This window comes from Bombus impatiens, unplaced genomic scaffold (genome assembly GCF_000188095.3).
Source record: "Bombus impatiens unplaced genomic scaffold, BIMP_2.2 scf_0095, whole genome shotgun sequence".
Classification (NCBI taxonomy): domain Eukaryota; kingdom Metazoa; phylum Arthropoda; class Insecta; order Hymenoptera; family Apidae; genus Bombus; species Bombus impatiens.
In genome coordinates, this window is record NT_176514.1 from 317,371 (window position 1) to 345,187 (window position 27,817).

At 36.2% G+C, this 27,817-nt stretch overlaps 1 protein-coding gene and 1 long non-coding RNA gene across 4 annotated transcripts in view; both read left to right on the forward strand.

Moving 5' to 3' along the window:
* LOC100740609 (furin-like protease 1) overlaps positions 1-27,817 on the forward strand; it is a 220,670-nt gene that overhangs the window by 91,655 nt on the left and 101,198 nt on the right. The window lies entirely within an intron of this gene.
* Positions 9,085-13,378, forward strand: LOC117151143. The gene is made up of 3 exons (XR_004460843.1): positions 9,085-9,473; positions 9,694-9,699; positions 13,369-13,378. It is a non-coding gene; the product is annotated as an uncharacterized LOC117151143 (long non-coding RNA).

Below are 27,817 nucleotides of genomic sequence, written 5' to 3' on the forward strand. Positions count from 1 at the left end.
TAAATTTGTTAATAACACGAAACGAAGTACGGATATATTGTACAAACATAGTAAATCTATTTCATGTGATTTAAACAGTGTTTATAAAGTTTGGACATTCTCTTAAATCTCTCGAAAATTACAGGTTACGATTTCATAAATTCTTTTGTACATAAATACTTTAAACGAGATGAATTTCTTAATTATTTTTAGAAACTTTTTAGTATCCCAGTAATTAGCATTTTCAATTACATTTATGTGCGACCTAATAAATGTCTCGCATTATAGGTTCTCATTATAGACTACAACTGATTTAATTCTCATGCGGCTGGTATCGGTATAAAGCGATATTAATCATCGTGAAAACTTTCTCTGACAATCGCGTTTGTTCCATCGTGTTTCGCTTATTTCAATGAGTTCGAACGGTTTTTGGAGCAGCTTTTGTACAGCTCTGTTTACATACTATCGATCGAGTACAAGCGAAATTGAATTTAGGATATTTCAACGAAAGGCTACGCGTTGACTGCGTACGCGTAAACATAATTTGCATGAAACGATTTCCCTCTACGAACTTCCATCATTATATTCTCGATTGGCCGAGATTTTAATTAAAAATTTTGATGGAGAACTAACTAGCCATTCCATCCACTTTGCCCTGATATTACAAGCGAACATCTCTGATTACTTACCTTCATATTCCTAAATGTTACGGTATGTTTCTTTTTTTTCAGCTTTATATAGGTCTCATTTTATTACAGCGTGTGTGTCTTTTCGCACGCAATCAAAAGTTATAGAATATGCTAATAAATTTAACGAAACGGAATAAAAGTCTGTCGCTAACCGCAATAACTTCCAAAACTCTTTTCTTTCGCTTTTAAACCGGTTAAAACGAAATTTCACCCATTATTCTTCAAGTTTTCTTATAGCATACTTTCTTCAAGAACATTTGTTACGCACCGATAAATCTACTCCGATTGCTATTGCAATTATGCTACGAAGATAAAACTATACAAAATTATACAGAACTTTTTGTTATCGTACAAGAAAGGAGTAAAAATATATCATTCGATATTATATCTTCATTCTCTTGAATAAACTCACATCGTATAGAAAAAGTGCGAGCATTCGAATACCGTTTAAATAGAATTTGCTAAGGAGACGATAAAAAACAGTGGATTCCAACTGGGAATTGAACGTTGATAGACATCAATCAATATATGTCCACGTATAATATCGGCTCGACGAAAATTTGCAGACGGCCCTGGGCAAAAAATAGTGTTTTAATCTAATAATCTAAAAACCGCTTCGATCGATGAGCCTTGGAATCCGATAAACAGCTTTTCATTTGCTCCGCGGTATTTCCGCCAGTCAAATCGGCAAATATTTAATCATCACACAATAATGAAAGCCCGATCGACGCATGCTGTTCTTCATCGTACCGGTGGAAAACACCGCAATCGAACGAGTTTGTTCTATTTTAGTTGTTTCAACACTGACACGTGTATATTTATGAAATGTTTGGTTATTTGTCCGTTTTTTCTTTTTTTTTTTTTTTTTTTGGTTGCCTTGTCTTTGTTATTTCTTCGTTTTTTATACAGATTTATCTTTCTACTATCAAATTAGGGAATTGATGCTATGGGAAACATCCGAAGCGAAGTGTTTGTTATTACTTAATATGTTAGTTTGCGCTTGGAAAAATTGAAAATATCTCTTTGAGTAATTCCGAGTAATTTATCTTGACACACGGAAAAATGCTTGATTACCATAAACTAAATTTTCTGAATACACCATGAACGCTTTTCCCTAGCTATTCTTTTCTAGTCCCCTAGAACTTCCCCTACGTGGCTGAAAAAGGGAAGCGTTCAATTATCCAGGCTGAACCACGATCAGAGAGACACGTAAAGCGACCATAGGAAGAAAAAAGAATCGCTAACAGCACAACATGGCGAGGGTATGTACGCGCGACAATACGCGGGGTAGAGAAGAATACAAGGGAAAAACGAGCGAGGGGATGGAAAAAGGAATCGTGTCTGGCGCACACAGGAAGGAGGCGAAAGATTACAGTGTCCGGGAACGAGGGTGAAAACGGAGAAAACGAGAACGTTGGTTGACAGAGGTTGTACGACGACGAGAAATGGGTGCATATACGAGAGGACGGCCGAGATTTATGGATTTCGAAGCAAATTCCTGGACCCGAATCCGTACACCGAATAATACTCGCCACTGTCCAATTGATCCGGACAGTCGGTGAATCCGTCCACCTAAATTCTCAATACAGTCGTTCTTTTTTCCTCCCTTCTTCCTCGTTTTATATGTTCCTCGCTTGATTCTGTCCTACAGTTTTCCACAAAATTCTTTAATTTTATATTACTGATTTTATAGCGGTGAATAAATATAGGTTTAGAAGACGCTTACGTTTACTTTTATGTTTATTATTCCAAATTAATCGTTAATTATTTCAAAACAATCGACTTGTCTATAGGCAATTACCGATTCTTCAATTAAATATTTCATAATGTGATATACATAGAGAAAGACACGTGCGGATAAAGTTAAAATAGTCGTAATAGTGATAGTAACAGTAATAGCGAAAACGAATCATTTTCAGCTCGCAAATGGTATAAAATTTTTGCACAGTACTGTATAGGTATGTTTGCGTGAATGATAACTGCATAGCGAAAACGGACCTCGTTTTAGGTGACAAGTCGATGTAAACTACGATGCGGAAAGATCCAGTGACATATGGAGAGACAGTTCCATTAATGCTGTTCTACAGAGCTTGTCCAAAATTAATCACCGGACCACCATTCAAGCGTTCCTTGGTTTGTTACGGTTTTTTTCCTGGAATTTACCGTTTAACACCGTCCAACCAAGTAACGGATGCACAAGCATTTTCGTCGTTCGTACGTAATTTATGGGATAAGTAACTGCTCCGTTGCTTGCTTTCGTGAATATTATGTTTTCATCGTTTTTACCCGATTCTTCTTTTTCAGAACGCGTAAAAGTCGAAGAAAAGATTTTAGAAATTAAAAGTAACGACGCTTTAAAAGAGATCGAACAAAATTGCAAGTTGGACAAGTAAGACTGAGAAAATAAAATTAATATTATTCCAGTTATAAAATAGTAACGATGAAAAAAGGTTTTAGGACATGACATTTAATTTATAACAGACTTTCGTACGGCGATAGAAGCCGACATAGCGAGTTCGGTGATATATAGCTTTATAGATGGATGATTGATGGTTTGAAGAATGTTTAAAGGTAAAGTTTGGAAGAGATTTTTATATTCCGTAGCATAAGCAGAATCGGAGATCGTTACTGATTTATAAGACCATTTTTCAAGTCAGTCACTTTTATCCTGCGATAGTTAAAAAAATTAAGTTCTTGAGTACTGCTAAACCCTAAATTTACAACTGTAAAATTCCATCATTGACTTCTGAAACTTGTATCATCGATTTGATAAAGTACTGTTTGCTGCAAAAACAGCTTGGTGCTTTATTTATCGTATAGCTTTGCCTCGTTCTTTAACAAAGGTTTCTACGGATCTCAATTTCCAGGTATCCTTAAATATATTGGAAAGTAAAAGGTATTGACGAATATCTTCTAAAATAATTTTTTGATATTCTCGATAAAATTTTTGATAAATTAAATTTCATGAAGTAAATTTTTTGATAAATTTTATTATCACCTTAATTTCTACCAATTTTGGATCGATTCATCGATTCCATCTGGGTGTATCGTGTCCATCTTTTCGTTAGTTTTTTCCTCCGAAAGATCGTCACTAACATCGTAACGTACGATCGTAACAAACATGTTCTCATTGCACAACGGTATCGTCAGCAATTTTCTTTTCTCCGAGTTTCTTCATTTTTTCGTTCGATTTCGTGTTGGTTGGCAGCTCCTCCCAATACACCCTTCACCGTGCGCAATTTTTACTGCAGTTCAAACCGTGCTACCCATAACCTATCATATTCCTTTTCGACGTCCGAAGAATCATGCCAGAAAAATGGAAAAGAAGAGCTACTACGTTCTTGGAATCCGCAATGTGGCACGCAAACTTGTTGAAAAGTTTCGAGTTCGAATCATATTTTAGTTGGTTCTTATCTTGCATAGAACCTATCTTACTTGAATTTCGTCGTAGATTTAATGGCAGTTCAATAGAGAAGTCCTCTTGATCTCTTAAATTTTAAAAGATAATTTTAGAATTAAAAATTTGAGAATTACACAGTGCAAATTCTTAAATACGATACGATTTTGAGGAAAAATCTTCGTCGGTCGAACAATTACAAATATTTTTGGAGAGAGCGTTTAAATTATTGAAGCCTACCATAAACATGATCTTCACTTGACTTTCCCAACGTAATCTTTCCTACCTCCGACATAATTTTCTATCTATTTATGCTCTTTCTTTTGTACTCTTTCTCAACTTATCCCATTTTGCTGATTTCCTCTCTTTATCTTCTCGGAATCTTTTCGCGAGCAGCATGGAAAGACCATCCTAGCGTCGAGTTCATCCGAACTTGTTTGAAATCTTCGAAACGAATACTGTCAAAACTTCTTTCACGGGGAGACTAACTTCGCCGGATCGGTTAATTAGTGTCTCGAAGCTCGACAAGCAGCGATAGAAATTGGAATAACACGTTGAAATCCATGGAAAATTGATAAACCGCTACTACGATGTCGTTGAAAATTGAACATCGAGAGGAATATTTAAAATAAACAAATTTAATCTCACTATTTTGGAGGAAGAAAATTACATCAACAAATCAATATGCATTTTATAAATGTTACAAATTTTAAATAGACTCTCAGAATTGTTTTACGTTAGAAAATTCTTCAATCAAATATCAACCGTGACAAGCTCTCCAAATCTATTTGACGCGAAATCATAACGATATTCGATTAACTGAAATCACTATAAAACACGTTCATCCTGATTGGTTGCCAGAAAAAGGAGGCTTAAAACGCACAGAAAAGAGGAAAGAAATAAAAGTCGGCGTGGCGGTAGTTGATCCACCGACGCGACGATCGAACGAAGCAACGATGTCATTCATTCGAATAACACCGGAAGATTTACTCGCGACGGAGCTTCCTTTATTTGCAGCGACTTGGTCTTCTTGGAGCTACCACAGTAAACTTTATCCCCACAGCAAAACGAGAAACTTCCGCGGAGGCAAACGAACGAAATATAAAAGGAGCCGTTACGCGAAATAAAACTAAAGGAGCGGGAATGTGAACACCGAGGGGATGAGTGGTGAAGATGGAAGGGATTGAATAAGAGAGAGAATGGCGGAGAAAGGCTGAAATTGAAGAATGCAACGATGCTGAGGGAAACGGGACTCATTTCCAACCGATCCCACGGTAATCCGCAAGCGTTTTCCGACTGATTGACATTTCCCCGATTTTCTACTACCCCGGCGTATCGAACATCGCCTCTGCTACTTTTACCCTCAGCTTCGTCCACCAAAAGTCTCATCTCGTATTCGAACGTTGGCCGCCTTATGCTTGTTACGTTAGTTCCGTTTTTCGAAATCTCGAAATTAGTGAAAGAATGTCACGTATTAATTTTTTACTCCTGTAATGCCAGTCCCCAAACAAAAGATTGTATAACTACAGCGATAAACAGAATTTGCATCGTTCCAAAAATTTGATACAAATCAGCACATGCGAATCATTCAAGTTTGAAACGCATTGAGAAATCTGCGCGCGCGCGTACTCTCAGCTGTAAACTTGCCCGAGTTCCGGTTAGTGCTTTCGAAACGATTTGCCAGGCAGAAAGCCGTAGGAAAAAGGCAGAAAAACTCGACACAAGATCCAAAGTTGCCCGAAGGAGAAACGTTTTACGCGTTTCACTCCCCCTTTCAAAGGGGAGAGCATTTTTTCCGCCTCTTCCACTTGCCGTTCGAAAAACTCCAGAAAAAAGGTATGGCGTTTCATGAACGATCCCACGCAAGGTGTCACTCGCACATTATCGTGCCATCCATACGTACAAGTTTTATGGAATAGTCAAACCGTTACCGTAGAATCGAACCAAACGAGATTTCTTTCGTACCGATACGCTGCGAATTCGAATCGCGAAAATGAAATTTATGCCGCCAGAGAAATAAAAGCGTATGCCTGCTTGGCTTCCAAGTTATAGCCTCGAATCTGGTAGTCGTATTCGTGATATGCAGTTCTCAAAAATTTTATACCTTTTTCACGTTTCTCCGGATCGCTGTTCATCCTCTTAGAGTCGAGACAAATGGAAATAGTATAAGTAGGCGATGTCGTAAAGGAACGGTGCAGTTTGTCAACCTGATTTGGGCCTTGATTTACATTGGTTGCGTTTGATGTGTCAGTCATTGCGATATTTAATTATTTTATCTTTGTTATTACAAATTATACAACAGAGTTTACTGTAAATTAAAATATTTGAATTAAAAAATTCTTGTACCTATTATATAGATACATAGTAAGCATGTCTGACTACAGTGTGATTTTACTACTGACGTTCTCAAGCACTGTACAACGTTCAGAAATATCTGATATGTCATGTATTTCTTAAAAGGTCATTTATACATAAATAAGTGTAATTTTGTGTGTATATTCGATGATCCTCTTCTGCGTTACTATAAACAAAAACATTCGGAAATAGAAGCCTTGCCAGAATAAATAGTGTGTGTGATCGCAAATAAATTTTTAGCGCAGTATAACCTATTTCTCACAAATGGATATTGAAATTTCAGTAGTATTATAAAACTCTTATAACAGTAATTTCTCCAGAGAAAAATCTATATTTCCGTAAAACATTGAGAATATTATGAGTACCGTAAAGCAGTAAGAGACACGTTATAATTTATATCGTAAAGTAAGATTTTGCCACAATTGGATGTGATGGAAGAAAAAGAAAAAGGAGGAGAATGAAGGAAGAGAATGATGAAGTATTCATGTTACAATGTCTCGAGTAAAGTTTAAAATTAACTTCGTGTGGCAACTCTCTCTTTTCTTCGCTTGTTGCTTTGCCTGTTTCTCCAGGCGGCGCTTAAAATTTTTTTGAGTTCGAAAAATACGAGTTACAAAACCACTCACCAAATTTTTACTTCCCTGAAACTTTCCCTACAAACAGCCATTAATTGCACGGATTTCTAATAACCGTAAATTGAATTGTGCTTTGTTTGTAAAATAATTTAGCTATGCTTCAGAACCTTGACCACGACGTTAAAATTTCGCGTTACTGTTTTAATTGTTTAAATTGCGAATAATTATTTGTAGACAAGAGCGAATAACAAAGAACTAGAAGAGTAACGTAACCATAAATAATAGATTTAACTCGATTGTTGAACAGTGACAAATTATTCTCTTCTTAATTTAGAGGTCAATAATTAATTTTTACGTAATTTTAATCTGTTCTAATCTTCTCTGTTTCAGGTAAGAAAAACTTACACCGGCGTTTTACCTGTACCGAAAGCCACATTCTGGTTCTCGAATTTTGAATAATTTGCTCGTGCAATTTCCAAAGTATGTAATTGCCGATCGGAGAGGATAACGAAGGAATGTGTTCAGAAGCGTAAGAAAACGTTTATTCTTCTACACGTATTATAATCATAATATATTCATCGTATCACAATACAAATCTTGTACCGAATTAAATCTATTTGTGCCACTTCGGACGATGCAATTCTGTCTTGGATATTTTCTTCCATCTTCCTTCTTAATCAAAGCATACAGTGACGAGCAAAAGTTTAAACACACTCTGCTGATTTTATGTAAAAGGCGATAATACGACTAATTTTTCAAGTGACCGGTAAAGATTAGGTAACAGTAACTACAAGCTGCGTCTGATTAACGAAATGTAATAGTTTATTTTCATTAATAATGTACAGAACATTTTACAAAAATGGACATCTCAAACCATGTTTACAGTTTTGCACTTTAATTATACTCGTCGAATTAAGGTTTCAACCTAGTATTTCGTCCACTTTCCTTTACTTTTTTTAATGCTTTTAATCTACAAGGCATACTGTCAATTAAATTTTTAATTATTTGTGATTCAATATTGTGCCATTCCTGTTGTGTTCTTTTCCATAATTCATGAGCACCTGAAGGTGGATTATTATATTTTGCCAGCCTTCTTTTCAAAATGGACCACAAATTTTCGATCGAATTCATATCCGGACTTTGTGCTGGCCACTTCATCACAGAAAAATTTTGATTTTCTAACCAGGTTTTAACTATTTTTGCAGTATGCTTAGGATCCCCGTCTTGTTGAAATACTACTTCACGTTCATTATATCCAATAAAATTAACTACAGAAGGTAAATTACTTTGTAGAATGGTCAAATAAATGCTCTTTTCGCATTATACCTTCGATTCGAACTAAGGGATCAACACCCCAACACAGTAACAGTAACAGAGTCAAGCAACCCCAATACATAATTGAGCCACCTCTAAACTTCATAGTTTGTTTTATACCACCTGGTTGATCATTATTCTCGGATGAAGTCCAATACCAGGACCTTCTGTCGGATTCGAATCTGTTAATTTTTGTTTCGTCATTCCATATAACTCTTTTCCAATCTTCGGTCGTCCATTCTTTATAGGTGTCAACAAATTGTTTTCGTAATTTAATATTTTTGTTTGAAAGAGCTGGTTTACTTTCTTTTTCCTTCGCTCGTAAACCAATTCTCTTTAAAGAGCGACGAATGTTCCATTCGCTAGCACTTACTTCGATTTCCTGAGCAGCAATTTTTGGTGTTTTGTAACTATCCGACCGAATACAGTGTGCAATTTCACGTGCTGCTCTATCCGAAATAAGTCGCGGTCTACCGTTTTGTGAAGAAATTGGTGTACTCACATACTTTTTTCTTATTCTTGCAACTATGACTGACACCACATTTCTCTGCAATTTACCGCAACGACAAACCTTTATCACACAAACAAACGCACTAACATACTTTTTTCTTATTCTTGCAACCATCGTATGACTGACACCACATTTCTCTGCAATTTGCCGCAACGACAGATCTTTATCACACAAACAAATAATACTGTTCTTTTTATCTCCACTAAGTGGCTTCATCTTGGATTAAGCATATCAAACTGTTGTTCTTTTTATCTTCAGTGGCTTCATCTTGGATTAAGCATATCAAACTGAAAAGTAATCTAACAATGGTGTGGAACAGTTGACAGCGAAATGGTGTGGAACAGCAAAACAGTGAACAATCAGTGCTTATTGACAGTTTCGTTTCCCTGGCATTTACATGCTATCATAAACGTTTCTGACAAAACGTCTAAAACTGTAAACATTATATCAAAACACAATTATTATAAAATATTCTGTACATCATTAATGTTAGTGATAATGAACTGTTACATTTTGTTAATCAGACGTAGCTTGTAGTTACTGTTACCTAATTTTTACCGATCACTTGAAAAATTAGTCGTAGTATCGCCTTTTACATAAAATCAGCGGAGTGTGTTTACACTTCTGCTCGTCACTGTATATTATGTGTTTATGTATTATGTTCCCGTGATTAATTCTGTATGTATACATATACAGGGTGGTTGGTAACTGGTGGTACAAGCGGAAAGGGGGTGATTGTACGCGAAAAAAGAAGTCGAAAATATAGAATAAAAATTTTTCGTTTGAGGCTTTGTTTTCGAGAAAATCGACTTTGAATTTTCGCTTGGTACGCGTGCACTTTATCACATCTCGTTATAACGGATCTCACTGTAGATCGTTGTCTCGATGGAAAAATTAAAAAAAAAAAAAATGAAAAAAAGAAATTTTTATTCTATATTTTCGACTTCTTTTTTTGAGTAGAATCACCTCCTTTCCGCTTGTACCACCAGTTACCAACCACTCTGTATATTTTTGGAACTGCTACAATACAGAATTAATTATTGATGCCCATTATTAAGTGCTAGTTATCCGACAAATAAATGGAATCGCTAAATACTGATTTTAATACAGGCAATTAAATATAAGAAAATGTCGCACAATGTTTCTAATTGATCAACAAGGGTCATTTATAGTTAAGTAGCTCAATGTTATCGTACGAGCAATTACCATATGATACGAAATGATACGAAGCGAAATTCTGTGGAACGAGATAAGATTGAGTACCAACACGCTAAATCGAAACTTAATGATGTGCATGCGATAGGCAACGGAAACGGAAGTTATGAAAGAAACAGCAGCAAATCCAATGACTAGAAAAATAGCGATAAACCTATAACAATTTGTATACGTCACCTTCCTTTCCTGTTTTCTTTTCTCTTTTTCTCACTTTTTCTCTGTACGAGGCACCGATGCAATTGCGTGGACATTATGAACATGGAAAATTGAAAAATGTCACAGAGCGCCGCGACACCGAACTTGTTTCGCTCGTTTCTTGTCGAATAACATTAACATTTCATTGAAATACAGACACAGAGAATTTGCGTTTTACGCGAAAGAACAATTAATTGCACGTTGCGATATCAGAATATTCCATAATATTCGAAATTTAAAGTAGATCAAGATTGAAGTGATTTACTATTTTATATGAGAAGTCGGCATTGTAGCACAGGTTAAATTCATTATATCTCTCGAATAGAATTTTTAGAACCGCCATCTTCGCAAGGTTAAGAAAAACGCAGAGGAAGAGAAACGAAGATAATCGAATGGCATAACCCCAGGAATATGATTGCGACCTTAATTCGGCAGATTCAGTCTCTGCCCGATTTCAATCGAATTTGACAAGTTCAATCACGTAAGATCTTCCTGAATTTTTCTTTCGCGAAATCTTCTAATTTCGAAATTATCAAATCCAAAGAGAATGGAGAAACGGGAATTATTTTATTCCGATGGAAAGTGCTCATCATGCATCAAAAGAGAAGCAAGTTCTATTAAACGGTCCATAATAACCATTATTTATTAGATGTAGAAATGAATTCGGTGGCTTTTTAAATAAATTAATTATTTATTCAGAAAGAAACCATCCTATCTTTATTCTTCAAAATATTACTTTCTTCTATCTTCCAGGCAATTGCTGAATCACTGAATGAAAAAGTGATGGTGATTTTGATTCAATGAAGTCATCAGTGCTTTTTTGCATCTCTTACAAGAATTGGAAGTGTGTATCTGCTAAATAGTCTGGGAATATTTGAATAGATGATAGTTCATGGATAACAACTCAATAGCATAAACCGGAAGATTTTCCAGTCCAAAGAACAATGATATTTTTCGCCTCTTTTGCAACGTCTAGCCGAGCGTTATCTTGTTGCAAGGTGATTTGTCGTGTTCCGTGACCAGTAAGATCAATTCGTAGAACACTATTCCCTTCATATCCCACCAAATGTACAACAAAAGTATCTTCTCGTAAATATTTGGTTTCATATTTGAATGAGTCAGTTCCCCGAGGGAGCCAACACTTTTTTTTTGTTTACGATTGCGATATAATACTCATTTTTCATGGCACATTACAATTTTGTGTAAAAAAATCCTTCCGTTTGAATGTTGTTAACAACAATGAAGGCGTCTCATGCCGTCGTTCTTTGCTACGCCAACTAAGCTCATATGGTCATCTCACCTAACCTTGTTCACTCGATGACAAATTGCTTCCTGTGCTGCCTTAAATTGCGCTACCCATTCTTGTTGAATTTGTGCGGAATTTCCACACGGCTGCAGCTCAACCTTTTCGTCCTCAAATATTTTTGGTTGGTCGAATCGTGCTCGATAAGAAAGATCAAATTTGTCGCTCCGAAATCTTCAGTACCATTTCTTAACGGTTTTATGTGTCACTGCACCTTCACTCAAAATGGAACAAATCATTTCTACGACTTCGGCAGCAGCGTTTTACAATTGAAAGGCAAACAGAAGACAATGTCAAATATGAATCTTGTCAGACGCAATTGTGTTTACTAACTGCCTTTTATTTTTGATCAGTTATCATCGTGTGTTTAGTAACTGTGAAGGCTGGTACTGCATCATCATAAAATGACGGGAAAATATTTCAGTTAAAACCAGAGTCACAAATAATTTAATGTAAAAGCCCTGAATTAATGTCTACACTCGATAATTCTAAATTACACTAAGACACATTCAAAGCAACAAAGTACAACTTTTAATTAGCAACTATGTATATCGTGTATATTATATATGACTACATATACATTTTAATCTTCAAAGTACGAAGCAATTAACGGCGTACAATATAATTTCGTAAACGATGTGGATCTCTTAAATAGATTTTTAATTACCTTTCCTTCGTTTTATGTACTTATAATGTAAACATTATAAAACACTAATTTGCAATATCTTCCCATCTCAAACCCAAAAACACGAAGAATCAATTGTATATCGAGGCATAACTTGAAAATAGAACACTTTTCAGATTTCCATCAACAAAACCTAGAATCATTCTTTGCAAACTAGGTAAACTGCAAACGTCATCTAGACTATAAATTCTCGTTCTTTTTTATCGGTACTGTCAATTTTTTGGCGAACGTTCCTATTTTACGAATAGCAATTGCTCTCTTAATTGATTTTTGATCTATTGCTGAGAGTAGGACTGTATTATCCGATACATCGAGATTTCAATTGAAATTCTCATCGAGTTAGCTTCCAGTCGTCGTGGTCGATTAAACGACATTGACCCGGTATGAGTGACAAACGTAGACAACCTGAATAATCCGGATTGAGTTTGGATGATAAGGTAAGGATAGAGAGGCTAGGAGTCTCTAGTGGAAACGAGTTGAGACGAGGAGGAGATCGCTCGAAATTTCGGAAACTAACCATGCTAATCGCGAGTCAGACCTTCTCGAAAGAAACATTAACATGCTCTGATTCACTATCGATTGCGCAATATCGTTCCTAGCCTGGGATAAAAATATCCGATGCGAAACGCTTTGTGACGACGTCGAGCAAAGTGTCCCTTTAGGCTCTGCGAAAAAAGTAAAACGACCTGTGTCTATATTAAAAATCTGTAAGAGTGTTGATGCCTTTTCCCTCGTAGTTCTCAGCATCTCTTTTCTTTTCCCTTTGGGCTATAGATTTTTTTCTGCTAGTCATCAGTGATTTCTGTAATATCCTTCTTATAATTTTAGAGACGATAGAAAACATATTATATTACATCGAATTCTTCTTTGATTCTAAAATATTTAATTATCTATATAATGTCAAAGTTTCAACATACGTATGTCACACGTTACATTTGAAAATTTTTTTATTTTCTCTTTATTACAAATTTTAACGAATATTAAATTCATATTCGTGTAGAATTTATTTCGTCTATTAAATTACTATTATTGCGAAGGGCATAAATGAGAGGTTTCAATTAGCAACATTCTCAATTCCACGCTTGTTGCAATCGATATTAAAGCCAGTGATATTCTAACAGAGCTGGATTGAAACTCGATTAATGGGGAGATGACATTTAAGGTGTGCATCGATTTTGTAATAGAGAATGTACGATCTAAAGGTCAGCAGATGGAAGAACGTTTACATGCAGCACGATCTTCAGTGCGTTTGGATATGTGTTCCAACATGTGTAAAATATGACTAAACTGTAATTAAATCATTAACTGTTCCTAATTTAGGGCGCATTTAGGAAAATTAATATTTTGTGAGAAAAGGGGTTCCTACATTACTGAAAATAGATACATTTTCTCAACAATCTTTTCAAGTACTATTTTCATTAGATTATCGAAAAAAGACAAAAACACCATTCTTTCCGATGTAAACATCCATTTGGAAGGAGACGCTTCCTTGATACTTGCCGCTAAATGGAAAATTCTCACTGAAAATTGCATCCTTTGATGCATCACCTGACACTCGTTTCCTCCTATATCGGTGTCATTAACTGATCGAGAAAAAAGCCAGAAAGATGATCCACTGAATAACGCACGAGTGTAGCACAGAGCAAAATGTTCAATGTTTAATCGTGAAGAGGAGGTGGTAGGGTGGCATCAGGATCGATAACACAAAAGTTGGTTTTAAATGTAGTGTAAAATCGCATCCCTGTACCAGATAAAAACGCTAACGAATAAGAAGTCTGTATACAGATAAGATAAGCAAGTCTGGCCGCGTAAGTATATACGTAGTTCATAAGGTAGCGTGAGTTACCTGGATGGCTTGGTTAAATCAACAGGTAGCTCCTGTCAGGACCGTATCTTGGGAATAGTTGGTGGAACGTTCAGAAATTGAGCAGACTTCCTGCATACCGAAACATTCTTGATCTGAATACAGCTCGCCGGATAATCTTATTGAATTTCCAGTTGGTTTTTACCGAGATTTAACGGGGTAGAACGTAGTGAGGCGTAGCCACACGACGTTGATCGATCTCTCGAAGACACGTGGTGCATTTAGTGTTTCGTATGGCTCGATCGGAATTCGACGAACGAGCCAAGAAAAACGTGAAAGAGATCGGTTCTTTGATAACCGAGCTCCGATCGCAGATTTGTGAACTTGCGAGCGATTCGATAGACTCGTCGAATTGAAATGTATCAATCAAGTCGATGGCTTTTTTTAGATTTTGATCTTTTGCATCTGATGAAACTTTGTCTACTAAACTTTTCAAAATTTTGCCTATTTGTCAAATACGTTCTGTTGCGCAAATATTCCTCTCCAAAAGGAACATAACCATATTCCTTGACGAAGTAAAGGCGAATGAAGATATTAAATAGCATTCCTCGGTTCGCGAGAATGTAGTGAATTCGTAACCCCGCACTGTGAAAATTAAAAATTTCATTCTACTCTTCATTACAAGAGAGTTAAATCAACGTCACTGTGCGAACAGACATATAAGTACCTATAATTTATCAAGAGAAGTGGTAAAGTAACTTTTACAATTTCGGAACAGAAAAACGAGCATAGCAATACATGATATAACAGATGAAAAAGAAAATTGTCAAGAATTACTGTGCTGTATTCAGTTTTCAATATAATTCTTTTTGGTATTTCCACTGTAATTCATGCGGTAATAACTTTTACTAACATAATAAAATTTTTATCGGTAAATCGTACTTATCGAAATATAATAATTACGTATTATTAATATAATTATTAGAAGCCTTCTGAAGTTATTATGTTGTTTGCATACATATTATAAAGACCATAACTTATTACAATAATAACCACATTTATATGATAATATAATATATGCTGTCAAATAAACACGTTCCGAATAACAGAACACAGTATACATGTATTTATGTGTTCTTCGATACACCGTCACGATTTTGAAATATGCAAGTTTTGAAATACATTAAACCATTTATCAGTAAATTGAGAATTCGTTAAAGAGAAGTTGGTTATTCCCAATGAATAGCCAATGAAAGATCAAGGTACACGAAAACAGTGTTAATCGCTATAGCATAGCCACTGATTATCATTAATTACCATTATCATTATTTATTTATGTGTTTATTATGTGTTTATTTCATTATTTCCGCTCAGTCTTAAGTTATTTTCATGCGCAAACTGTACTTTGTCGAGCAACTTCTAAGAAATATGTAATACGTTTTACAATGGTTTATATTTCTTAATTATATAATTGAACTACTTTTCACTGTCCCTATTTCTAATATATTCAGCCGATCTCCAATTCGATTCGATATTGTCTGTTCGTCATCGTATGAGATATGAGCTTCTACAGAGATATGAGCTTCCTTGCTACCCGATCAGGCAAACATCCTCCGTCGTTCCTTGACTACTATCTCACGCATTTGTATTCCACGTGGATGTTTCCACGTGGCGTATCACGTATCCTTTTCAAACGTGTTTCGTAAAACATAAACATATGGACCGATAGAGACAGATCGACTCGTTGCCTCTCAACTATACTTTACCTTACAAACTCACATACATAGATTTCAAAAATGATTCCCTTATTTTCTAAATCAATCAGATAGTAGAATATTACAATTCAGAATAGCCGTTCGGCAAAGAATCAACGCGATACTATCCATTCTAAAAAGAGAAACAGGGGAAGAAGAACGAAACGTCATTGCTACACAATTAGCAGAGAAAAGGAGAGAATACTCGACGACGTTAATTCAAACAGAGTGAAGCAATAGCTGTCGAAACGTTGTACGTTCGTTGAACAGAAATCGCCAAGTAATCGCTGGCACCTCCCCGCGCAGTGCGGTAATGAGTGTCCAGTGTCGAACCAAAATCCGAAATAACCCTTTAACGACTCGTTATTTCGCAAGAATGAACCCACTACCGATCCCACGTTCAAAAATAGGAACAATACTTTTCCAATTTTCTTCGCTGTTCGACCGTAGGTTTGTTTTCATCGCGCCGCACCATTTCATCCGAAGAAGAGAATCGAACGAACGGGTATCTGGTCGCAGCAGTTGCCTTTTATGAACATCGTCTCGCATTATCCGTTTCTTGCCGCTAGAGATAAAAACGTATTCTACGAAAGGAAATCGAGAGGTTGGTTATATTCCTAGACTATAAAGATACATCCTATCCGTGCGAAATGCTATCGCTATCTCCAATTGCACGCCGATTGAATTAGTCGTACCTGCTTTTCCGAATGGGATCTTACGTTTTCCGATTTTCTTTTTTATACTTTTGTACGTCTTTGTTTCTAATACGAGACAACAGGTTCTAACAGCTTGTTTTTTTTCATTTTAATTACAAATTACATATTTGTTGTCATATTACACTGTCTACAAACATTATTATATTAGCATTAATTTTACACCTTGCAATATTTCGTTTATGTATAAAAAAGAGGCCAACCCGTTGATAATAAAATAACAACAACAACAACAATAACAATATTCATTATAAATTTATTCATTATAACAATTAAAAAGTTCCCTATATTCTTGACACCATAATTAATAGTACGGTAGATACTTTTTTAAGACAAATATTCCTTTCAACTCTATGAATAAATTTATAAGTATGATAAGCTGTACGCCAATTTTGGGGTAGCTAACAGGATATCATTCAAATGATTGATTAATCGTCGAATTAACTTCCTTTCCCTGTAGATAGGGAGTATTCATCCACTGTACCCCCTGCGTTTGTTGTACAAGGCAACTAAAAAGGGTCGTGTTTAGGGTTGAATAATTTCACGTTAGGGAACATAGGGTTGTGGATGTTGGACATTAACGAATGCAAATTGCTTTGCTCGACTAAGCTTATCTCAAACTATAGTTTATCGTTTCGTTTCAATGTTCGATATTAAGTATATTTTTCTCTTTTATTACTAACTTACCTTCGTACTTTATTTGTCCTGTTTGAATGTCCTGTCAGTAGGTAAATTACTTTATTTTTGATATTATACAGCAACCTACGCTTTCCGTTTAAATCGAATAGATATAAAACGAGCTGATCAGGAAACGCTGACAAAAGTCGTTTTATTGATCGTTGGTGAATCGACTTCTTCGAAGCGAGTTCTGAGTTCCGGTCAGCCGCAAGATATCAATTCGATCGCACGCTCGATTTCTCGTGAGAATCTATGCAACGTCGCCAACTAACCAAGATGCAGCGACACGTGCAACGATAATTCAACGAGACTATGGCCGGGCCTTGCGTCTTCTTCCGTAACGATAAATCACGATCCCGAAAGTGGATAGGAATGCTCGAATGATGAATCACGAGCTTTAAGACGAAATCCCAGGAACGGTTGTGAAGCAAAATATTAGAACGCCGAAGGAGAAAATTAATATCGTCGGTGACGAATCATCGACGTTCGTTTAAAATAAATGTGGGTAATTTATTTCGGCCGCTAAGATGGAGCGGTAAATTTTGTAAATCTTTATAATTTGTGGAGTAATTTTTTATTTAAAATTTGATTAATTCGCATCATGTTGCTATTATGTCGTAACGATAAATTTATAGGGCTGGCAAATATAATCATTTATGCTGAAGAAACTAGAATATCCGTTTATAGCTCTATACCATGAAGCCAACTTATTAAATAGCAACTTTCGATCGTTTCTCGAGTGTTTATCAAACTCGTAACCTCGATGAATTTGCAACTTACACCGTCTGCAAGTAGCATACGAAACTTGCTTGTTCATTAACCAGGGTATCCTATCTATGCTTGGTAAAAGTCCTTAACTACGGTTACTTGATTTTCTTGTACCCTAATACTTTTTCTGCAATGTTGTCTTGAGCAAATTACGACTTTCTGCACTTTTCATAGTTATGATTGAAGCTATAATTAAATACTATAGCTATAGAATTAAAATTACTTCTATGATAGGAAGCACTTGAAATTAGACGAATAGACTATTTTAAATTTTAGAAAAACTTCAGAGTACGAATAAAAGCAAAGGTTCCAGAGATTGGACCTTATTGGAAATTAAATTTAATAAACGCTAACTAGCTCGGCTGAATACAACTCGGGGTGCAACAACTTCTAAGTGCATCGTAGTAACTTTTCACCGGTACGTTGTTATCCGTTGACGTTTCAAATTAATTTATAATTCAGGTGTTTGTTGCGAAGCGTGTTATGTTTGCTGCGCTAAGTCACGGATGTTTCCTCCATGCAAGAAACATTAATTAAAGTCAAGAAAACGGAGAATGTTGGTACATCGAAATGTAAACGAAAAGGTTTAATATACTTACGCTGAAATGTAATCAATTTAGAGAAAATTAAGCAACATTTTTTTATTTTTGCTTCTTTTACAAACATTGTATTTTCCGCTTAATCATCTTCCTCGAACTCAATTTTCAACTAGAGAACAAATTGCGAGAGCCATTTGGTTACTGTAATGGATTAATAACTTCGTACATCCTACATTTGCAAACTAAATATTCGAATATTCATAGGACAAAAAATATTCATAGTCAAAATTTATAGTTGTAAAAATTTCACTAGAAAATTGAGTTTGATCGAGCTTTGCCTTTCATCAAATACATAAAAATTTCACTTTGTTTGAATAGCCATTCTGACAAACTCTTATACTGTCCGATCGGTTTCATTGAAAACAGGAAGTTAATTCACATATTTTCAAAAATATTCAATGTGGAAGTGTGCTGGAGTTGTTGCTCGGTAGTATAACAAACTTCTTCAACTTCACAGCCTTAACTTTTGTCACTACATAGGTTGGAGTATTCTATACAAGTTTCAATGGAATCAAACAATAAATAAAAATTTCATTTATCGTTTCAAAATAGGGAGCGAGGTAATAAATACTATATCATAGATTCGAGAAAATCTTCAACTCGAAAATATCAGCCTGTAATTCAAACAGCAAATCTATTTCCCTGTAACAAGAAATATTTGACGATTTGTCGCGTCGCGTCATGTCGTCGTGTTTAATCTTTCGCGCGGTATCGTTAACGAGCATTAACACTCGTTGAACAATTTTCACGTTACGATAATTTTCGGCTCGTGCCACGTTCTATCGTTGCGTATATACCTCTGCTGTAATTTCAGTTCACGGAAAATTCGTGCTATACGTATTCCTGCTCGTTACGTGTTTCGCGAATTCAAACCAGAAAAAATGTACGGCAATATGGCAGGAAAAAACAATGTGAATAACCGACAGTTTATCGGCATTGAAAATCTTTTAACGTGTTTTAAACTCTTGTATCTACGTGTATACTATCGGCGAAATGTTTCGGAAAAAAATGTTCCGAAATGTTCGCGTTATTCGATTCTTCAGTTTTTCCGTTACAATTATCCTTTAAATTACGGTATAATTGGTAGGAATCATTATTTGTTCCGATATTAATCGATTACTTGTTACAACCTAAATCAATGCAAATTAATATATTTCGGTGGTAAAAGATGTAGTATTGATACTTTATCCTTTACAAAGCTGTAAATTCAGAATATTTGTATGTACACAACCACATATCGTTTCGTTAGTTGTACATTTTTTGAAGTAGAGAAATGGAACAGAGAACGTAAACTTCCTGTGCAAAAACAAAAGATTGGCGCTGGATGAAAAGGAGAATTAGAAAAAGCTTTTTCGTCCCTTACTTTTTTTATTTGATCGTTGTGTAGATCTTAATAACGTCCCGAGGTTTCGTATGAAACAAATTGTTCGCAGTTGGCATTATTGTGAATAATTATATTTTTTCCTGAAGTACATACGATCTTTGCAATTTCGGAACATTAAGAATTTCTGATTAATAATATGTCGTTTCTACGATATTAAAAGTTTTGTCTAAAAATTGAGGCAGGATCACACAGCGAATCAATATCAGAGCGGAAGAGTCGGGATCGCGAGAATGTTCAGGTTGCACTATGACGGCTCGTCATGGCTGTTAAGTATCTCAGCTCCTCGGAATCCCGAGCTAATTAATAATCTCGTTATTCGGCGGGTGCCTGGCGTATACGAACCCCTCGACTCGGCTCAAATAATTAATCGAAACGCCATGCCGTTTATGCGTCTCTCTGCAATTACTCGCCTCGACGGCGTTCACCTTAATTCAATGAATTAACCGTCGCGTCGTGGAAAAACTCGGTCGGTTGGACGGTTAGGCTGAATAGTCGGAAACGTGCCAGGTAGTCCGTGATCGTAGGAGCTCTGAAAGGGATTTAGGACGTTTACCGATGAATGGCAGCACGGTATAGACCTAACAGAGCGTCGCGTCGGTTGGTGGAATTTTACATACTGTGGTAAAGGTCATCGCCGGCACGATAACGCTATTTTTACTTTAAATATACGAGTCGCTGCTAACATGGCGTCTCATTCGACTAATAGAATACGTTTGTAGAGAACGATTTTATTAAAGAATTTTGCTTGAAGAATATATCTATGCATTTCCTGCGCGGGAATGAGTTATTGCTATAAACCATCATCTCTCTACGAGAAGACGGGAGTTTTCGCGAACACTCATTTGCCCAAGGGAGGCGACAAACAAAACAAGAAAATAATTGATGAAACGTTCGTTGCAAGAAAATAGCGAGATCAACCCTTCACAAGCGAGATATGAATTATGGCCCTGACTCTCTGATTCTTTGAATTGTAGCAGAAATTTTTCCATGGATCATCGGTTCTTATCTTTTCTTTCAAAGAGAAAGGAAATCGAACATCGTTGTCAATTCACGTATATAACAGTTAAAGAAAGATGTAATCGGCTAAAATCCAATTTATTTTGGAAAATACTAAGAATATACAGAGAAAACACAGTTTTATGTCTAGTAACTTACATTTCCTTTCCAATTTAATAGCACGACACTCAAACTCCCAACAGGTACGCTATATTAGCCCAGCTGAGAAATATGAATTCCATTTTCTTTTCCGCGTCTGGATGAATATAAATGACGAAGGAGGCAATTTTATCCGGCTGATCGAGTCCATTGATCCAAAAATCCAAACTCAACGTTCCTGGTAGTGAAATTCGGATTCGGGATAATAACCCGGACATGGTGAATCTAAACCAGTACCGATATTTCGGTGCACATCAGCCGCGGCTAAATATCGTGGGAAATGTAACCGGTATTACGGAGCTGTAATGCGCGTTTCGGAGATCATCTTAGACTCTAAGGCTTAAAGTAAGACCAAGGGAGGTTCCGATAAACTAAGGACCGAGCCTGGAATACCATCCCTGTCACTTTATATTTGCGTTACTTCATCCAATCAATTCCGTTAAAGACACGTTCTGGAAACCTCACGACGAAGTTTGTCTACTTTCGACATCCTCCATGTTTCCTTTTTTAGTTACATAAATGAATAGACACGTAGAATGCGAAATGAGGAATATCGTCGGGAAAAATACGTCAATAATGATTTGTTAAAGTTTGAAATTATATTTTATATAACGCAAAATTCTGTGTATCGTATGATTTATTACAGAATAATTTTATAATTACTAGTGTTAACACCGGAATGGAAGTTAAAAGACGTCATTAATCTTTACTTAAATATGAAGAAAATGACGTCGATTCCATTAATGCATTAAAATAATCGCACAGATAAAAATAACTCGCAAATAAAAGCAGTTTATCCTGATGGTTTTGCAGTCGATCATCATTAACGACTTTTAATTAGGATCGATTAATCGGTGTTAAGGACAAACAACGAGATTTCTCCGGCAACTAACACCGCTGACTAGTCAGCCTCGATAAAGTTGCCGGAGTTCGAGTCGAAAATTGTTCGGACGGTAATTTAATCGGCGAGTTTCGACAATCGACGTCGACTTGGCCACACTATCGATTCCTCCAAAGCGTGTACACTGCTATACACACTGTGAGCGGAACGGTCACGTGTATGGGTGTGTGTATCGTGTTCGATCGGCACGGATCGAGTGGACAATTAGTCGATGCAAGCTGCTCGTAAGCATCGAAAGCACTTTAACTTGTTCGACGAGGATAGATCTGTCGGACGATTGAACGCGAGAACGAAGGAACAAGACAATGTCGGATTTATGTCACGGTGAACGCCTGCTGCCAATTAATCTCTATCGTCGTGCTCTTTAGCTCTTTAATTATAATTTAGAGAATTTGTTGTAAAAGAACGTTTTATATTTAAACAGAGAAAATGAGTTAACTCTTCACTTTGATTCTGAATCTCACAAAAATTTTAAATACGAATAATGGAGAAACATATATAATTCCATCTAGGAATTTTATCACATGAGAATCGTTTATACGCATGAAATTCCATCCTTTTATTCTTACTCGCTCGTAGCACTAAATCCAAGAATTTTGTCCAGAAATCGTGTTGTTTTTCATTTTCTCGCGAAAAGCGCGATAAAGAAATTTGGAACACAAGAGATAGTTTTGACTGCAACTGTATTAGTACAAAAACACAGCTCGGGCATTAGCTAATTCATTGTCACGAGTTCTTTTCTAAGTAATCTGTACTCTGTTGTAATCTTTATAAGAAAGAAATGTAATCCAAAAAGTTACATGATTAAACACAAGTAAGTGAATCTAGAAAGATTTCCAAAATAATTTTTATTAACTCAAAGACAATTTCATAAGTCAATTTTTATTATTATTTCTTGACTTAAGTGCGTCTTACAATATGAAGCTCTTGTGTCCATGTTTAAACGAAGTTGCTCAAAATTATAATTATGTACGATTTTCCTTTGAGGAGGAGTAAATAGAAAAAAATATGACAGAAAAATTCACAGCTTCCTTCAATAACGAAAAAAAGAAAGTCAAAGAGCCGAGAGTTTTAAAAGTAAAGATGTTTAAGAGGGTATTAGTTTGTGCTTCAATATTGATTCAAAGAAACTAGCCCTCAACTCAAGATGAGTCTATTAATTTTGAGGTTTCCTGGTGAAATGAGGATCTCGGTTAAACCGATTGTGCTTTAAATTGATATTTCAGACTTCGCGAGGTATCTTGCTTTAATTAATTTATATTCATGGATTCTTCTCATTCAAATCATACAAACCAATTCATACATACGAATTTTGAATTATAAATTTAATTGGTCGTTTGCAGTCGCGCCAATCGCTCTAATAAATTGACGATTCGGCTGAAATTATCTATTAGGTTCTATAATTCTTTAGAAAAGTTCTTTGGAAAATTTTTTCCTACGATCTGTAAAAAATACAAAACATTGCAATTAAATAAAATAACAGAGGGAACAGAAACATGACAAATGGAAACCGTAGAAAATCCTTGAAATTGCATAGAATATTTTGCTGGGGCGGTACTATCTATCCCTTGTTGGAATTTGGGATATTCGGACAGCTGGACGCAAAAATGGCCTTTGCTACATACCAAAGAAGGATCGAAAGCGGGGAAAATGGGGTAGGAATGGCCAGGACCAGGACTGAAGGCTGCTTGCGTGCGAGCTGATTGGGGTGTCCTTCGAGGAAGGGAGGAAATTTGTGGAAGGAGGATGTCGAAGAGCGGTGGGTCCAGAAAGTAGCATTCGCGTAGAATTTCTCGGCTCATCTTACGGTCGATAGTCGCATCTGCTCGCAAGAACTGAGCCTGAAGTCGGAAATAATCCAGCTAAGGGGCTCCTTTAATTTGTATTTCTCTGTCTGAATTCATTTCCACCAGCTATATAAAGCGGTTTTCTCTTTTAGGAAGGTGTCGACAGAGAGTCGCTTTATGAAGATTCATTTCTCCCAGAATTAAATTGCAATTTTTAACGCGTTCAGTGTTAGCCTGGGTATTCACCTTTCCGCGTGTTTCGTTCTCTTTTTACTTCAAGGGGTTACGAATGAAATCAGACTGGTCACGTATATGTATTTTTAGAATAGTATTTTATACAATGGATGAAAAGCAATGATATTAAAGACGAAACACTACTACGGAATAAAATTTAGAAATCTCTTTTATCGTTAGATGTTTTTCACCACAGAAAAGGCGAGAAAAAATATTGACCCGCCCAAGTGTGAATGCTGGGCTTTTAAAAAGAGGGGATAAAGTTCTTAGTATCGTAAAAAATTGTTCTGTCCCATCTGCTCCTATCGATCGCAGCTGCCTCGATATTAGAGGGGTGGAAAGTGTTTCTCCTAAGGGATGGAAATCCTTTCTGCTGAAGGGGCTTGGAGGATTTTGAACCTGGAAATAAGAAAATTTGTCTGCACACATCGCGTCTTAAAACTGGTCTTTTTGTCGCAAGCAATTCTAATAAAACTCCCAGAATTTAGTTGATAATAAATTACCTATTATATTGTATTAGAAAACAATAAAATGGCGTGATCGTATCAAAAAATAATCGATCTATCGATTAATCAACTTTTACTGTAACGGTAAAATGAAAATTAGACACATGACTGCCAGCGAACAAATTGCATTCCTGGCTATTAATTAATGTTCAAGGAAAAGCTTATGGCTGCCACAGAAATTTCGATGTGACCATCGTTATAGCCAGATGTTAATAATAATGTGAAACACGATGTTGAGAATAGCGTAATATTTTAGTACTAATACTATGGCCTGCATTGTTCTTGAATTACCGCATAATTGAGACAAAATTTTCTTACTCTTAGAAAGCACACACGCTTGAATCACAGGCTCTACTTCTAGTTAATTCCGAATACGTGGTAAATTGGAAAGGGATTTGTAAGAATGTTTTTCTCGAGGATGCAGAAATGACGGGGTTTTTCATATTCACCGTAATTCTTCACTGTGAAATTTTATTTCGTCACTGCTTTGCCTTCTCTAGTCACTTAACATTTCTCTTTGAATCTGCGTGTATAATTTTCTCTCGTGAATATTTGAAGGATTTTGAAGCAAAATTTTTTTATGGAATATTATATCAAAAGTAAATAAACTTAACAGCGCTGTAGAGCGAACTAAAGTTATTCTAGTTGTATGTAGCTAACATAAAATTCAATGTTTTGTGTTTGGAATAATTTATCTTAAATCTCAAAAAATATCAAAGTTTTGTGAGTAATTGTCAATATCGTTTCTTTTAAAAGTTCGTTAATTGATATTATCTTTCAAACGAAGTATTAACGTCAGGCATGCAGAAGAAGTTCTTAGAGTATGGATTCAAAGTTGCATTCAGAGACTTCATACTAAAATTGAATACAGTTCGTTCTCGAGATCTTAACAATTGATAGATCTCTAAGATCAAATTAGAAAATTATTTAAGATAGTATTTCTCACTTTTCCATTTGCCACCCATTATTGCGTTTCCATTAATGGACAATTAAATAACGCTCGCACGAAAAAAAAGAAACAGGACAACATTCTGTTGTGTTCGCTGACGCAAATGAATACTTGACATCGAAAAGAAAATATATTTGTTTAGAACCATAGTCGGCATTGAAAGGATTAACGGAGTGGGAGAAAAGCAGAAAAACGGAAGAAAAAGCAGGCGAATATGCAACTCAGACCATCTCCATTCTTCGCGTCGACGTTCATTTGAAAGAGCTCCTGAAAAGAAGGCAGATAATAAAACCGATAAAGGAATATTCTTTCTCCGCACGTGGCCGCTCGAATCGATACTAGAATCGCGGTCGAAGCGACGCCTACACATTGATGGTCCTTGATATAAATCCATCGTTTTCTCCTCGACCGTCATCCAGCCACTCCGCGTTCCCTATAAAAAAGCAATTTCCTTTCTGCGCGAGCAACTCCTCTTCTCTTTCGCAACCGCGATATCCCCGCGACTCATACGTCGCAGACCGACCGAGAGATTCAGCTTTATAATCGGAGGAATTACTTGACTTTGGATCATGCCGGAAGCGAAGGATCGTCTTTGGCAGACGCTTTGACAAACTTTGTCATCCAGTTCAAGATTTAAAGTTCTGGGTGATTTTCCTTTGTATACTTTTTTCCAATCTCTTGAACCTTTAGGTTCGGAAAATTTTAGATTTAGGTTAGATTCGAGTTAAATCAGCGAAAAATAATCGAGCAATTGAAAAGACGTAATTTCGAAAAAGTGACAAAAGATTTTATTAATAAAGGAGAACGCAAATTCCACATAGAATACGGTTAATATAATGAACAAGTTACGGATAATGGAACAATTTAATTCAATTTTTAGATTTATCGTAAGATGAAGTTATGATCGTAAATGTCAATTATTTAACACTAGAAGTACCGATAGTTAATACGAAACTATTTCTACCAAACCAGATAAAATGACTGGTCATTAAAAAATACGTAATAATAGAATATTTTTATATTTATTGATTTATTACTTTCTTACAGAAGGAATTCCATGTTATGTAGTACATTTTTGTCATTATTAATCCATCTGGGACCATGATCCTTAAATGAGAGTTGACACATTTATAAAATTGTAGAACCAGTCATTTTGACTGGTGTGATATTTAGTATCTAGCGATCTAGCGATCGATCCGGAATTTTCCTAATAACTGATATCATATTGAATAATACACAGTAAAAATTTTAAAACCGTGTGGGAAGTTGTAGAAAACGAGGAAACTGGTTAATTGAGGTTCGATAAACAAATTGCAGGATCCTTTTACACTTTGACAAGTACCAGTCATTTTGACTGCTATTGGTATAAGTAGCTTTGATCATAAATAGCCTTGATATAAAATTGTTTTCAGTTTCAATACATAAAAAACAAAATAAAATTTATTATATTATTCTTTTATCGTTGCGAAAGTCATTACACCATCTTTGGGAGAAGTGTAGTAATTGGTGGTTGTTGCCAGGTGAAAAAAGGAAATGCGCGTTTCGTCCCGGAACTACCGGTGGTCTCGTCAGTAAGGCTGTGCCCGGTAGTCCCTGCCTTAAACGTAGAGAGAGTCTCGCTAGGTATTTGTATCATGCGCCCGTATATTCGACCGCTAGCGAGACAGACAGACTCGTTGTCGTCGTAGTGGCCCTCTGGTGTTGGCGGTTGGTACCCGGATCGCCCGGGAGACGTTACGACCGCGTTGATGCCTCGACCTGTCGGCGTCCTGTTGGTACCGATCCGCCACACATCATTACAGAAAAAAATATAACATGTAGTAGGAACTTCAAAATAAAATTGTAAAACCAGTCAATTTGACTGGTGTGGTAGTTCTAGTGTTAATATTTATTGTTTCTACGAATCTGTTAAAGACATAGGGTGTTTAGAGTTTGTAGCGTTTAAGCAATGTAAGTAGAGAAATTAACGTGGCACTTACGTCACTCGTCGTTTCAACCGAGCAATTTCACCAAGTTTCTCGATTATTCCACTTTGACACTTTCTATTCTCTGAGATACTCGTACCTAAAAATTCGGAACATTCCTCGCATGATCGTGTCAGAACGTTACGTGGCATATACTCGATCCTGTCTCTAAACGAGCGAACAGGTTGTCGTTTCCAAGGAGGAAACTTATTTTACCTAGCGTCGTATTTCCGGCGGCGATACGTTTACTAAAGTGCATCGTCGTTCCGGCAAAGGTTGGGTGAAGCGACGTAAAATGTCCTTGAGGAACTGGCGCGAACTCGTCGCTTCCGCTAAAGGCCGTTTTCATACTCGTTATTTAAGATTACTCCCAGAGGCTCGGGCCACAATTTATGAAACTCGT